General features: G+C 32.0%; 1 long non-coding RNA gene across 3 annotated transcripts; it reads left to right on the top strand.

The window, feature by feature from the left end:
- The first annotated feature begins 9,299 nt into the window (after nt 1-9,299).
- Nucleotides 9,300-13,095, top strand: LOC118070386 (uncharacterized). 3 transcript variants are annotated; one of them, XR_004690772.1, is made up of 7 exons: nt 9,300-9,450; nt 9,528-9,691; nt 9,905-10,487; nt 10,588-10,784; nt 10,971-11,129; nt 11,274-11,476; nt 11,666-13,095. It is a non-coding gene; the product is annotated as an uncharacterized lncRNA (long non-coding RNA). The 3 variants fall into 3 exon arrangements; XR_004690771.1 differs by having other exon boundaries at nt 9,528-10,487; XR_004690770.1 differs by lacking the exon at nt 9,528-9,691 and having other exon boundaries at nt 9,306-9,450; nt 10,330-10,487.
- Nucleotides 13,096-13,486: the final 391 nt, after the last annotated feature.

Below are 13,486 nucleotides of genomic sequence, written 5' to 3' on the forward strand. Positions count from 1 at the left end.
GTAACTAGTTATGTAACTTTTTTGACTTATCGGTGACATAATATCGTTCACACACAATCAAAAATATCAGCCCTAAGACGTACAATTTGAGACGTGCGCGTGCGCACTAACATCATATTAAGTCAAAAATTGGTATATGCGCATGCGAACTGTACGCCTTACGGCTTATGTTTTTGATTGTGTGAACCCCCCTTCGTTATGTACCTAATTGTAACGTCTACGTTGCATAACAATTACATGACATTGTTACTGTAATAAAAGATCATGATTGAGACTACTATGTTATGTTTAGATGACGTTTTAATGTTTCTTTGATGAAACGTCACAATATTGACCTTTTTGTTATATACTACGCAACATAAATGGTGTCCGACTTTGTTGATTTTTCTTCTTTGTTATCCATGCAATTTCCTATACTCTTCTATATCCAATTGAGACACCATTTATGTCACGTAGTTACAGTGTAGGATAGAGTGGTCACTTTTTGTTAAATCTGAAAAAAAATACAATGATATGTTATAATAGACATCCAAGGTTTTGTTTGAAAAAATAATACTATTTATATTCTGTCAAAATAAAAAAGTACTCTCGGGAAGATAAAAGTTTACTCGTGTTTAATGCACTTGGCCCATTCTGCCATAGTATACAAAACTCTTACATTATATATAATGAACCAGATTTTACAAAAGAGTGCGAAATACAAACGTACCAAATCATATTACGAAATACAACAAAAATAAAGTTTCATCTTTACTTAAAACTAGGTCTAACCAAGTTGTACAAAACTACACCTCTTACGTATAAATGTCACTTAATTAATTACATATGTTTGTACATGTACACAGGCACTAGCTTTTTATCTCTGAGGTGATTGGAGTTCAGCAACCATTAACAACAAGTAAATTCTTTTGAAGTGTCTGTAACTTTCACGAACCTATAACTAGGAGCAAGAGCATCTGGCTGATATGTTTGGCAATTGCTGAATCACAGAGACTTGTAAACGCTTATATATTAATATTAATACTGTTTATGAACTTAGCTATAGCTACTACAATATTATAGTCTATGCTGTGCAACAAAACCTCAATGTAGTAAGGTGGAAAAATTTTATTTCTCATGAGGTCCTTTACAAAAAGCCCTCTAACATCTTCATATAAACTACGTTGCCAAAAAATATGATTGGGAGACTCAATTTCTTTTCTACATTCGCAAAGGCTAGAACTTACAACTTTTATCTTAATTAAACTGTCTTTAAGACACGCATGGTTACTGCGTAATCTGTTTATGGCTGCAATAGATTTCTTACGGAGAGCATAACAGCGAAACCATAGTATTGCACTCTCTGAGTAATAGTTTTCAAAGTAAAATTTACCTTTATCTTTACTCATTCTCATGCACCAATGGTGAGAATCTTTTCGCATCATATTCTTCTAGTAACCTTTCAAATCTGAATAGGGACAGCCCAACGGCGAGTTTATACTTCAGTAATACTTTTTTTAGCCGCTTGATCAACTCTTTCATTAAAAAGAATACCCACATGTGTAGGAACCAAATAGAACTTTACAGTCTTGCCTTGGTTCTCTAGCATCTTAACGTGATATTTAATACCGCCCACGATAAAACACTGATTACCTACACCGTTTTTAGAGATGAGAGCTTTTATGACGCTCAAACTGTCCTTGAAAATAGCAAAATTACTTTCATTCGGCCTAGCAACTGACTCAAGAGTATAGAATACAGCCATCGCTTTTGCAGTGAAAATGGACGCAAATTTAGTTGTTCTGCAAAACCCACAATGTCCCTATTATCCATCTTGGCAGTATCGGTGAAAAAGCAGACTGTCTGTTTATCTAACCTGCCCAAAAGAGCAAAACAGACCTCATTAGGATTCGTTGCTTTTTTAAGCCTACTCCCTACTTCTATATTAACTGTCACTCGGTTAGGCATGGATTCGAAGGGGTACATCAAACTGCCCGATCATTGATAATCTGCTATAAGATGCCGAATAGATTCTCACTCTATGAAGGTTCCCAATAAAAGAGGAATCTTATCTCTAAAAACTCTAGTTGGCATTTCCCTGATATTTTGTGCTTCTTCTAACACTGAAAACATGCGATGACTTGCACTTCAACAAACTCTTGACAGAAAATTTCTACAAAAGTATTCAAATCTGATACTAAACGGATAAACATTTGCTTCAGCTAAAATAATATTTGTGGGAGTCGATTTTCTATAACCAAGTGCCGCCCTTAGGCCATAAAACTGAATTCTTTCCAGGGATAATAATTGGGCTTTCGAAGCTGAGTAAAAGAGAAAGGCTGTGTACTCTATTCTAGATCTGACCAAGCTTTTATATAGGTTTATCAAAATTCCTGGATCTGCACCGATCCAAGTAACTCTAAGATGATTAATTATTGCCAAGCTTTTAACACACTTTTGTTTTATCGACTCTATCTGAAAATTCCATTTAAACGACAACTCTAAGTAAATACCTAGGAACTTGACAACATTAGAGATGTTAACTAACAACCCATCAATTTCTATAGTCCAGTCTCTAGTCCTTGCTCTAAGTGCTGAAGATGCACTAAACACGTACCACTGACACTTATTTGGAACAATATCCAATGTTACGTCCCCGTAACAGAACGGTCTCTTTTTTGAGTCAAGACACAATCGCCTTCTACTCCACTCGGGTGCGGAGACCTCGCAGAATTTATTTCAGATGGAAAATTGAAGAAATAGGGAAGGTAATCAGTGCTGACAAACCACTATGGTGCAACAAATGAAGAATAGAGTTATTCCTTTTTATTACAGAAAATCTTCATTACTCTCTACTCACTTTAGTTAGAATTGTTTTACAAGGGTAAAATTGGTAGGTAGCAGAGAGTTGAAGCGCTGTGCAACAGGTTGGCGTGTAGCAGGCTGTAGTGCTGCCTGAAGATACTCGGCTAGGCTCGCTGGTTGGTTGATTTACAGCCGCTTGGGCTCTCTCGCTGTGCCGCACCTCTCTCTCTCTCTTTTGCCCGGAGATTTCGACCTCGCTCGTTTACTTGCGTTTAGTAATGCTCAGAGATTTCTTTTCACAAAAATCTTTTCCGACGAGTTGTAAAATTCTTTTATTATTTTAAAGAAAAATTTTTCTTTGGTCGAGTTGAGTTTAAAATAAATCTACTTGAGTTGATAGAAGAATTGTTTTCTTCAAGAAAAAAATTGTTTCTCTTGAATCATTATAAATTGAAGGGAAATTTAGAGATACTGAGAATAAATTCTCTCAAAAATCAAATTTAAGTTTAAATGATGAAGTAGACTACAGTTCAAAAATTTGCACCGAGCCCGACAAAAATTCAGTAGAGACTGAAGCTCCTTGGGAAAATTTAGACTATTTATGTAGGTTTCCAAGCCCTCTGAAAAGCTGGAGGTGGTTGTTTTAATGTCCTTTTTGCCAATCCTGTCGATTTAAATATCCAAATTTTCTTTGGTCAGGCCATCCACGTGCGGGTTTCTTAAACTGCCTTTACGCACGCTTTCTCTTTCTTCCTTTTCTACCTTGCGTACTTGGGTTTTCCCTTGGTGCCTTCAGGTCTGACTTCACTATTCATTTTTTTCTACCTGACTATTCTCAGCATACTGTCTTCTTAAAATATTTATTTTTCTTAAAGAAAATGTTGAGTACGCTGTTATATAATATCCAAACCACTCTGCTAAAAAAAGGACTGAATTTTCTTACAAGAAACCGAAACTTTCTGTTTGCTGTCATTTGAATTGTCAGCAGTGCAGTAGATAACTACATCGTTTGCAAATTAGATAATGTTACATTTTCCAGTTATTGTATTCTCTAACTTCAACATGTACAAGGTATAGAGCATAGGACTCAGGACACTGTCTTGCGGTAGCCCTCTGCAACCGTTTTGATACAATCAACCGTATCAAACTTGAAGGCGAGGTTACGTTTCGAAACCAGATTATACACGACCTTAAGCAATTGTTTAGAAAATCCTAGTATTTTTAATCTCTCTATCAACGCCGACGCGAGAATATTATCATTATCTTTATGTCCAGAAATACTGCTGCAACATACTCATTTCTGTCGGAAACACTGAACACTTCCGAATACAATAAAAATGAATTATCGAAACAAGATTTATTTCTACGAAAACCGTAGTGCAACAAAGGAAACTTGAAATTATACTCTAGCCACCATGTTAATCTCAGGTTAATCATTTTCTCCATAACTTTTAGCAAGCAAGGAGCAAATGAAATAGGTCTTACTCTATTACTCTGGTTCTTTAGAATAAAAAAGACTGAATATTATTGCCATTCATGAGGAAAGTACCCCGCTACAAATATCTGATTATGTAGGTAGAGCAAAAGCTCTTGGAATTCCACTGAAAGAATTTGTATTATTTTATAATCTTTCCGATCTAAACCCGGACTCGACTCCGTTCTAACGTTAGCAATAGCTATTTGAAGTTCACTTATAGTAAAAGGCAGATCCAGGAATGGATCCCCTTCCTCATTACTAAGATCCGGAGCATCTTCTTTCACCCATGCTGGATACAATAAGTTAATTGCAGATTTTACTTCTTCAATTCGCTCTACACTGTATTCATTTAAACACCCTGATTTGCTCCAACTCTTCCTCAAATCTCTTAATTTCCTCCAGATACACGTCGGGCTAGTAAACTTGTCTAAACTTGCGCAAAAATTCCGAATGTACGCTTTTTTAATTGACCTAATTACACTCTTAGCTTTGGCTTCAACCTGTCTATATAACTGAAAATTTTTGACAGAAGGAAACTCTATGAGTCGATAAAGTACAGCCCTTCTTACTCTCACCAACCGTTAACATACTTTATTCCAAAAGAGTGCTGTACGACTTTTACCTGAGTTCTTAGAAACTTTTCCTCTTCCTATATTAACCGTTGCCTATTTAAACTCTTGCCAGGAGAATGACTAGAAACACAGTCACTAATAATAGCTACAAGTGTTGAATACTTTACTTGGATATCTCATCTGTCATCATTAATAACGTCTCTAGCTTCCTCACTCCAAGCTTGTAAAGATTCAATTACTTTTATCGATTCAATCCTAACACCGTGCAATCTAAACGAAGAGCGAAACTGTAGTTTTGAGTTACCATCTTTGTTCAATTTAATACAAATTGGATAGTGATCACTCCCCCATGAGTCTTTGTTAATTTGCCACTCACATACAGAGAGTAGTGCACAATTAACGAAAGCAATATCTATAGCCGATTCCGCATTGAACTGCCTAGTTCTGAAGGTCATAGACCCACCGTTAAGAGTACCCGCACCTACCTGTTCAACAGCACTAGAAACTTTATTACCTTCTGTGCATGAAAGACTTCCACTCCAAAACGCATGATAAGCATTGATATCTCCAGCAATCGAAAAATTTCTTCCAAACTGGTTTATGAAGCGCACCCATTGTTTCTCTGTCAAGCTCTTATTCGGCGGTCTATAAAAAAAACCAATTAGCATTTCTTCTCCATTAATATAGATATTGTAAAATAAGACCAAATAACAACTTCAGAAAAAAAATTAATAAAGAAAATGTTTATTAAGGATTGACAGCAAATGATTAAAACGAAAGAATCCGTGCGGTCAACTCAAGTCTTAGTCAAAAACTGGAGATAAACGAACTCTCCCCTTGTTGCTATAAACAATCTAATCGTCAAGCAATCGTCGTTAACTAACAAACTGTCGTTAGTCTAGTAGTCATTAGATGGCGACATACAACAATTTTACACTTCTCCTGATCTTCTAAAAAATTGCCACCCTCTAACAGTTGGGTGAAAATATTAGATTAGGCTAAAAAAAAGAAACATTCCAAATCTTAAATTAATAAATTGGAATTAAACATTTATAATGTCAACTGAAAATAAGCAAATAAATCAAATAATTCTTCAGCCTAGTTTCCAATATTGCCGATTCTCAACTCTGCCTGCTTGAAAATAAATTGAACGAATTATTCTGGCAGGAAAAATCCTGCGGCGAATAAAAACCTCCAAAACAGGTCAAAATAATCTTAATTAAACTAAAAACATGATTCTATACAATAAAAGATTCCTTAAAAAATAATCGTCCGTTAGTCAGATTGAAAATTTAAAAAAATCTAAATTGATTCTTCAATTCCCTTTCTTCTTTCCCATCACGAAGAACCACTGGGAAGAACCGAAAGAACCCAAAGAGTAGGAAATGCCAAGAACTGGAAGTTCATAGAACTAAACAAAATAAAATTTCCTTACAGAAGCAAAGTTCTTTAAAAAAATTTCATGATTTTATCGTACATTCAATGTTCAATTAATAATTAGGTTGAATGGTCACATTTCATGGAGTCAATTCTCCAAATGAATTCCGACTTCGCATCCTTTTTTTAAATAAAAATTCGGCTCTCAAATAAATGATTTAATATCATGAAAACAATCAATTCAATTCCACCTTGCGCAAGGAATTTTCAAAAATAAGTTCAATAGCTCCTGCTTACTGTGCTAACTAAATTATTAAAAATTGGACTCACAGTTACGCATACTATCCGAACAAAAATATTAGGATACCATGGACATCTAGTACCTCAATTTGCTTCACTTTGGCCAATAAATGAAGAAAAGGATTCCGGTACAATGACTCCAACCGTGTATATCCTACAGTAACTTCACGAGAACGCTCCAGGACAGACATTGTGAATTTAAATCAACAATCAAATGATCAATGAAAGCCAACGTTCTCAGACTTGAAGTTACAAAAACCCTGAATTCAACAGAAATTAGGAATCCAGAAAGAGTCAACAATTTATTATCATCATACGGAACGAATTCAATCACTTGAAAACGACCATTCAAGATTTTCAGAAATTCGAAGCACAGCATCTTTAAGTACATTTCAGATGCATAAAGACCATCGAAAAAAAAACTTTAGGCGATTTCCTTCACTTACTAAAAAAATCGAATTCAATCTCTGAATTCAATCTAAAAGAATTTGGAGTCAAGTCTAATTATTTTCTGTTAAACTTGATTTAACAGCCCAGGAATCTTACAATTCTTCTTAGAATGACCTTCTATTCCACAAACCCAACATCTAAATCCATGAAAAGAATTTTGATTATTAAAAGATTTTAAATTGCCTTCAGCAGAATCGGAATGATTATTATTATCATTATAAATTTTATCTTTTTCAAAATCATTGTTAAAATTGTCTATATTCTGACCTCCAAAAGTCAAATCTTTAATCGACTCAAGCTGTAAAGCTCCCTGAGTTGCTAATTGAAGAGACTTAATTTTCTCCGAACAAAGAGATAATTGTAACTTCAATTTTTTTAACCCAAAAATGAATTGCAAACCAGCATTTCTATCTCTCTCCTCGAAAGAGACTGAAGGATACGCAAATTTGACGAGCCTATCCAAATCATTTGAAAAGTTTGTTAAATTTTCATTTTCAGACTGTTTTCTAGCCTGTAAACGACTAAAATAAGCTCTAGAAAATTGAGATTCACCAAAACGATCGTCCAAAATTTTCTTCAATTTTTCAAAATTCCCCAAATCTTCTAAACTCAAATTTTCTAAAATAACTTGAGCTTTGTCCTTCAAACAGAACACTGAAATCGATGCTTCAACTTTATTTGTCCATTTATGCAGACGAGCGACTGTCTCAAATTGACGGGAATAAGATTCCCACGTCTGAGAACCATCAAATGTTCCCGGTTTTGCGAAAGCTAAAGAACTATTATTAATCGAAGAAGTTGAGACCGATTCAACCAAATTATTAGATTTATTTTTCACTTGAAGAAAAATTCTGAATAAGATTAATGCTATCAAAGGTTTTTTAATATTCGGCTTAAACATTTGATCTACAATTTCTTACGCAAACTTATTCGATTTTGTTATTCAACAATTGATGAAAACAATTTTATGGTTTTGCGATTATGGCAAGTCAAACTTGGCGTAATTTTATGATTTCAAACATTTTTTGCATGTAGATCAATTCAAAAATATCGGATTTTCAAACAGTGACGTGGCGCCATTTTTTTCACCGATATCGAACGAAATCTGTTTTTGGCGGGTTTCACTTACTTTTTTCTGGGAATTGCCTGGGTAACTCAACTTTACACAAAAGATCAATAGATAACAATAAATATTTTCCGAAATTTATTTTCTTTCGTCGGTAACTTTAGTTTAATTAAAGCTCGTATTTACGGTAAAACAATTCAAATTTTTCGTGATGATCTCGAGTTCGATTATTTATTACAAATTCTATTAGTATAGAATATAGACGTTTGTTTAAATTTATTTTTTATGTTTAGCAATCATTACAGCAAGGCAAGTTGATTTGAGATAAGTTGAACGAAGTCAAAGTGATACCAATCTTTCCACACTGCAAATCCAAATGTGTTATTATTATAGACATTTTTAACACGCTAAGCCTCTTCACTGTTAAATACCGTAAAAAAACTATAGATTTTTCACACACTATGAAATGTGTAAAAAGTGTCTACAAATAATGTATAGTTGGTTTATTTCATGGGGCATCCAATATAAATTGATAGGTAAACTGTAAATTTTGTAGTTAAAAATAATATTATTACTTCTTTAAAGAGTAAAATATTCAAATTGACCAAGAAAAAATTTAATTCGTAAAAAATTAAAAGTAACATGGTAAACTGTAAAAATTGAGATTTGTATAAAATGATAAATCAGTTACAAATTGTGTTTATTACTAAAATTAGATAAGTAGATTTTAAAATTGTCAGTTGTTCAATTTATAATACAAAGAATTATTATTTATTACTGGATGCCCTGTATTTTTTAAAGTCTACGGGTTGTTTCAATTGATATAGCAACTCTGACAATGTCATATATTTTAGATCAAAGTTTTCAGTGTTATGTTGTAATCTGAATATACCAATTCAATTTTGTATTTTTATGAGATAATCTGTGAATTTATATTAGTCTTAAATAAAATTTACAGTTTCACTACTGTAATTTTTACTTTTATATTTCGTATGTGTCACTCAAAGTTTTATCAATTTCTTACTGACAGTTTTCTATTGCATATTTCTTAGAATTAATATTGGAGTAAGGAATCAAAAAGTGTGTAGTAATTGCCTAGCACGTGAAAAGTACTGTCTAACAAACAAATGCTACAGTTTGAAAAGTAAATAAACCAGCAACTTGTAATGTGTATTTCTTAGAATTAATTTTAATGTAAGAAAACAAAGAGGTGTAGTCGGACTAGTGCGTGAAAAGTACTGTTTATCGAGTAAATTTTACAGTTTGGAACGTAAATGAATTAGTTATTTCAAAGCCGCGCTGATTTTATTCATTATAATTGGTTCATCATCGAGACTTTACTGCTCTTTGTGCAAGTTTCATCAAGTTTATTTGAGCCAGTATCGTGACAACACTGTGTGCTATTCTACTCATTCACGAACAAGGTAAGTTACTTAATAATATATTTTACTGTCTTATATATGACAACAAACCCTTTTTTTCACTAATAAATTATTCACAGATTTGTGGGGTTTCATATTAAATTTTTTGTTTGACACAAGTATGTTAGGTATGAGTGAGATGGACAATATTTATTTCACGTATATGACTTTGTCAAGCAATCGTGCGGTACCGGTAGTTTCAAACAATGTCGGGGGTAATAGCGTGTTAGGAATGAATCCAAGTGTATGTTTTTTTATCATTTATACTATTTTTCAACTATTAATTATTGCAAACAATTTTTCTTGTTCTTAGTAAATTTTTTATCCTCATTTGTATGTGTGTACTAATTTGTAAGATTCAACTCTTATTATGACTAAACATATAAATGAATACTAAAATATTTCCATACACGTGCAATGAGCATTACATTTTTACTTTTTCCATTATTTGCTACAGTTTCCAAGTGACAATAATCTTATAACTAACTGGACTTTCGAATAATTCAAATTTAGTAGATCTTACTCATACTACAGAAACTGACAGGGAACCGAGTCACATTTTCCATCCAACACAATTTTCTTAACAAGATTCCACAAAAATAATGTTGATTTATTTTATGATTTTTTTTACAATCATTTTTTTTACAACTAACTAATTTATCAACAACAGACGCCTGCGCTTTTAGAATGGTTAAGTAAATCTCAAAATGGTCTGTCTGTAATAGAGTATTATAACGAACCAAAGTTATTAATACCTAATTTACGAAATATATTAACACGAGAAATATTACGCCGAGAACATAATTGTAAACCAGAGTGTACCACACTGCCAGCAAGTCGTTTTATAGAATTGGCTTAAGAAATTTGTCAATTATTTTCAAGTGAAACTCCAGCTATTTATTACACGCCTCACAAAGCCTTGGATTCGGGAGAAGCAGTCAAGGCTTATGGGAAGTTGCAGTTTCATAATGATTATTTAATTCGTGAGCGGAATATTAGAAAAGGAAAACTAAAGCTTCTAGCTCGAAGTGCTGATGAAGGTATGCAAACTCATATTGTATTTATTGATAATACTCCAATTATGCTTACAAGTTTTTTTTTCATATTTACAAAGAAATTCATTTTCTCTTTGTTTTCTAGATGAAGAGAATATACCAATTTCGAATAAAGAAAGTGAAAATTTGGAATTTTTAAAGAAATACATTGAACCGTGGGATCATGTTGGAAAACTTTGGAAGCTAACGTTCCATGAAAGACAAACTTTATTTGTGACATTAACAATTGCAGAATATTATTATCTTTTTCCTTGTTTGAAACAAGAAAAAGGATATTTGTTGGTAAACATCTGGTCTATATTTATTTCTTGTGTTAAAATGTTTTCATTTATCTTCAGTTCTACAAATAGTTTACAAAATGACTAAATAATTCCTTTTTCATCTTTTACTATAAAGATTAAATGAATAAATAGTTGCGTTTTAATACGAATATTTAAACTTATATTTTGAAATTTAATCCACAATTAGAATTGGATTTTGATGTAAAATATCCTAAAAAGAAAAACGCTTTTTCAACTAAGTGGCCAAAAGTACGAGATCAACTTGTGAAGTTATTTCGAAGTCACAGACAAACCATAGATTTATGTTTTGCAGCAGAAGCAAAAAAACTGCATTAACTTAGTGAAGGTTTGTTTAATTAAAAAATCTATATTAATGCAAGATAATATTGCAAAATATAAGAATACATACAAATATTTGACAATATTATTTCTTTATTGTGAATATGACATATATCTCTATTATTGTAATTTCAAAAAAATATTCTTTCAGACGCTTTAGATTCAGTGGCGCTGATACTACTCTCAAATGCGTTTCCTGAACCATCATTCTTATTCAAAAATACTGGCTCTAAGAATAAAAAAAGAAGTAAAAAGTTAAAAACTACAAATTCTTCGACAGAAGCGAATGAAGTACTTAAAAAATGAAATCCGTCTAAAGCAGAATCACGTGGAGGCTTCATTCTTCATGTGAATGTATGTATCTCATGCTCATATGTTTCTTAATCATTACAGAATAGTTATTATAAATAATTTTTTTTTTGTCATTTCGTGATTATCTTTAAATGACTAAAATCAGAAATTTTCTGTATTCGAGTTTATGTCTATTGTATTTACAGAATCAACATTCTGTAATTATAAAATTTCTTTTTTCAATTTTTGTAGGCAGAAAATGATGCACTCCCGAGCATTAGTCGTCTCTCAAATACACTAGCGACATATGAATTACAATTACAACCTAGATCCATCATTTCTGGAGCTATTGATGATGTCATTGCTGCCCATATTTTTGTGAATAAAACGCAATACGATTTGGAATCAACAATTCGAGCAGTTGCGGTTTGCTTTAAAATATATTTCGTTTTACACGCATTTTATCCACCTGAAGCCAAATCAGCTTGGCTGTTTATACAAAAAGCAGTATTTGATTTGAAATCATTACATGATGGTAAAATTCCGACTGCAGTATCGGAATTTTTGGATGAGATCAATGTAAACCTCAATTAAAATTTATTTAGTTTTTCAAAATTTTGCCAAGTTCTAATTATTTTAACTGGAGAAAAGACTATTTTTTTTTCTTTCAAAGCGAGTGCGAATTTAAACTCCAGTTGATGATATTCGTATAGTTCATTATGTTTAGTTTTGTAATATTTCATCATTTTTATGAGCAGATTTTAATATTGCTATTGTGATAAGAATTCTAGAATTTCATTAATAATGTCATTTATCTGTAAGTGTTTAAAAACTTTCAATATTGGTGTTGCTTTCACTAAGCATTGTCATAACGAGCATACACAAGACTATTCAGCAAATTGTTTTCAATGCTTAGGTGCTTGTAGTCGTAAATATGATAAGTTAGATGTATTTCGAAAGCATTTGTGAAAAAATCATCAATTTCAATGTCATTCTACTAATTTACTCACAGTAAGTAATGAAAATAATGCTGACCTTGAAATCAACATCAAAACAGAAAACAATATAAATGTTAATGACAAAGTATTTCCGAGTAATACAGCTAAATTTCCATATATGTCAAATATTTAAAATGATGTCAATTCTAATTATAAAAAATATTCTAAGAACGTTGAACAATTATCATTAATCCAAAATCAAGTATCACAAGTCGATGCTAGATTAGCTATTACGAATTATGTTTATCAATTAGCTGCTAAATGGTACTCTGATAATAATTTATCTCGAAAAAACATTCAATCAAATATTGAGGATGTTGGAAATTTCTTTATTGATGCTACTAATATTTTATCTGATACTGTAATAAGTTTATTTAGTAAGAACAATATTCCTATTTCAATTCAAACAGATGTACAAAAAATATTTTCTGATATTCAGAAACCATTTAATAATGCAGTTAGTGAGTACATAAGCTTGAAAAAATTTCGTGAATCTGGAAATTTAATAGCTCCAGAAAATGTTCTTCTTGGCACTATTTCTGGGTCTAGAATGATCAATGGATAATCACAAATAATTGCTGAAGAAGTATTTGTTCAATTTATTTCGATAAGACATGTTTTACGTATTTTTTACGAACTGCCTAATGTTTTTAAAAAAACCCTTCTTTACATGAAATATGTTAACTCCAGTTCTAATGGTATATGTAATTTTATTCAATATAGTTTGTGAAAAAAAGTTATTTCTGAGTATGATTCGAAAATTGTTTTCCCTTTATTTATTTATTTTGATGAATATAAGAGCAACAATTGTTTAAGTAGCCATGCAGGGGATGATGGAAAAATTGAGGCATTATACCTTCAAATTTCTTGTTTGCCTCCTGAATTTTTAAGTAAGCATAAAAAAAATTTCTTTATTTCAATTATTTAATTCATTACATAGAAGAATTTTTGGAAATTTGCGAACATTTCAAAGGGTGATTGATGAATTGAATTTTTTGTCAAAAAAAGGAATTGTAATTAAGGCTACTGAAGGAACGTATCATATTTATTTTGTATTGGGATTAGTTCTTAGAGA

This window comes from Chelonus insularis, unplaced genomic scaffold, assembly GCF_013357705.1.
Source record: "Chelonus insularis isolate UGA/USDA-ARS -01 unplaced genomic scaffold, ASM1335770v1 contig_57_pilon, whole genome shotgun sequence".
Lineage (NCBI taxonomy): Eukaryota > Metazoa > Arthropoda > Insecta > Hymenoptera > Braconidae > Chelonus > Chelonus insularis.